General features: G+C 42.5%; 1 long non-coding RNA gene across 1 annotated transcript in view; it reads left to right on the top strand.

Annotated features, from left to right (window-relative positions):
* Positions 1-3,026, top strand: part of LOC122552399 — a 15,566-nt gene that overhangs the window by 11,381 nt on the left and 1,159 nt on the right. The window contains exon 2 of the long non-coding RNA XR_006312361.1: positions 92-177. This is a non-coding gene — a long non-coding RNA (uncharacterized LOC122552399). The remainder of the gene's footprint in view (positions 1-91; positions 178-3,026) is intronic.

The raw sequence follows: 3,026 nt of genomic DNA, 5'->3' as shown, positions 1-3,026 counted from the left end.
GATTCATATAACATGCAGGATGGAACCGTGACTGCAATGTGGAACCTGAAGGATATTTTAGACTGAATCGCTGCTCCCACTTTTTTATTAGACTATTGGGCCGATCTTGATGACCTAATTTTGCTGATGTTTACCAGAATTGGCTGTGCACAGCTTCAGATTCCCAGGCTGGGAAATGTGAGTTCAGATGTGAATCTATTTGCCCATTCTGTCTGTGTGCCTGACAGTGACCTGGTGCTGCTCTAGTAGAAAGCATTCTCCGTGTATCTGGTAACCTCCAGATCGACAGGACTGACCAGAGGTCACCTCATCAAAACCTTCGTTTAGAATGTTCTTTTTTTTATTATTTTCAAGTGACAGTTTCATGAGATGCAGGAATTGGGGTGATTCCATTTTAAGAGAATGAAGCCTTTATCATTGGAGATTGGGAAGCCTTCAAAAATGAGATAACGGCTTTCCAGAGACAGTATGTAGTATTCCTGTTAGGGTGGAAGGAAATGCTGGTGGGTGTAGGATATGCTGGATGACGAGAGAATGAAGATTTTGGTTAAGAAAAAGAAGGAAAAATTTGTCGGGTATAGACACGAGAAATCAAGTGAATTCTCAGAATATAAAGGCAGGAGGAGTATACTTAAGAGGGAAATCAGAAGGGTAAAAAGGGGACATGAGATAGCTTTGACAAATAGTGTTAATGAGAATCCAAAGGGTTTTTATAAATACATAAACAACAAGAGTGTAACTAGGGAGAAAGTAGGGCCCCTCAAAGATCAGCAAGGAAGCCTTTGTGTGCAGCCGGAGGAGATGGTGGTGATACTATACGAGTATTTTGCATCAGTATTTACTGTGGCGAAGGAAATGGAGGATATAGAATGTGGGGAAGTAGATGGTGACGTCTTGAAAAGCGCCTATATCGAAGAGGAGGAGGTGCTGGATGTCTTGAAATGCTTAAAAGCGCATAAATCCCCAGGATCTGATCAGGTGTACCTTGGAATCTGTGGGAAGCTAGGGAAGCGAATGATGGGCCCTTTGCTGAGAAACTTGTATCATTGATTATCACAGGTGAGGTGCTTGAAGACTGGAGGTTGGCTAACGTGGTGCCACCATTTAAGAAAGGTGGTAAGGGAAAGCTAGGGAACTACAGACTAGTGAGCCTGACATCAGTAGTGGGTAAATTGTTGAAGGGAATCCTGCGAGATAGGATTTACATGTATTTAGAAAGGCAAGGAGTGACTGGGGGATAGTCAGCTTGGCTTTGTGTGTGGGAAATCATGTCTCAAGAAATTGATTGCTTTTTTTAAAGAAGTAACAAAAAGGAGGCCAATCATTGGATGTGATTTCTATGGACTCCAGTGAGGTGTTTGAAATAGTTCCTCATGGGAGATTGGTTAGCAAGGTTAGATCTCATGGAATACAGGGAGAATTGGCTGTTTGGATACAGAACTGGCTCGAAGGTAGAAGACAGAGGGCGGTGGCAGAGGGTTGCTTTTCACACTGGAGGACGATGGTGTGCCACAAAGATCGGTGCTGGTGTCATTATATTAATGATTTTGACATGAACATAGGAGGTACAGTTAACAAGTTTGCAGATGACACCAAAATTTGAGATATAGTGGGTAGTGAAGAAGGTTACCTCAGATTACAACGGGATCTGGATCAGATGTGCAAATGGGCTGAGGAGTGACAGATGGAGTTTAATTGAGATAAATGTGAGGTGCTGCATTTTGGGAAAGCACATCTGAACAGGACTTGTACACTTAATGTGAAGGTCCTAGGGAATGTTGCTGAACAAAGAGACCTTAGTGTTCATAACTCCTTGAAAGTAGAGTCGCAGGTAAGCGGATAGTGAAGACGGTGTTTGGTATGCTTTCCTCTATTGGCCAAAGCATTGATTATAGGAGCATATTACAGCTGTACAGCACACTGGTTAGGACACTTTTGGAATATTGCATGCATTTCTGGTCTTTTTCCTATTGGAAGGATGTTGTGAAACTTGAAAGTGTTTAGAAAGGTTTTACAAAGATGTTGGGTGCTGAAAATGTGTTGCTGGAAAAGCGCAGCAGGTCAGGCAGCATCCGGGGAACAGGAGAATCGACGTTTCGGGCATAAGCCCTTCTTCAGGAATGCCTTCCTTTGCCTTCCTTTACAAGGATGTTGCCAAGGTTGGAGGATTTGAGCTATTGGGAGATGCTGAAATGACTGGGACTGTTTTCCCTGGAGCGTCAGAGGCTAAGGGGTGACATTCTTGAGGTTTATAAAATCATGAGGGACATGGATAGGATAAATTGACAAGGTATTTTCCCTGGGGTCGTGGAGACCAGAGCTGGAGGGCATAGGTTTAGGGTGAGAGATGAAAGATTTAATAAGGACCTAAGGGGCAACCTTTTCATGCAGAGTGTGGTTATGTATGGAATGTACTGCCAGAGGAAGTGATGGAGGCTGGTACAATTGCAGCATTCAAAAGGCATCTGTATTGGTATATGAATAAAAAAGGGTTTAGTGGGATATGGGCCAAGATGGGACGAGATTACGATAGGATATCTGGGTGGCGTGGACGAATTGGACCGAATGGTCCATTTATGTGCTGTACGTCTCTAGGACTCTCTGGGTCTAAATGTTTTCCACTGTTCATTTACAGACTGACATTTCAGTCTGTTTCCCCTGTTACCTTGGTCAGTTCTCTCTCAAAATCATGTAATTGGCTTTGTTACTGATGCTCGGGTGTGTTTTATGGTCACTTTAAAATGTCATAATCTCTTTGAATTCTGGTGTAATTTCTTGGAGGATCTTGGTGTGATATTACTCATTCACTCAGCTTCATCACCCAACAGTTGATCTGAGATAGTTACATCCCTAGTTATTTGCACAATGTGTTAATCAAAGAAACACTGACAAAAACATTCAAGGAGGATCTCGGATAATATCACTCTTGCCAATGTGTCTGTCCCAGATTATACAAAGATTGAAGTCTCCAAAAATTACCTCACCACCTTTGCTACAAATTCTAATGAATTCCTGTTTAATGCAGG

Source organism: Chiloscyllium plagiosum, chromosome 8 (genome assembly GCF_004010195.1).
Source record: "Chiloscyllium plagiosum isolate BGI_BamShark_2017 chromosome 8, ASM401019v2, whole genome shotgun sequence".
In the NCBI taxonomy this organism is placed as follows: domain Eukaryota; kingdom Metazoa; phylum Chordata; class Chondrichthyes; order Orectolobiformes; family Hemiscylliidae; genus Chiloscyllium; species Chiloscyllium plagiosum.
Note: the sequence above shows the minus strand (reverse complement) of the source record. Positions and strands in the feature narration are given on the sequence as shown.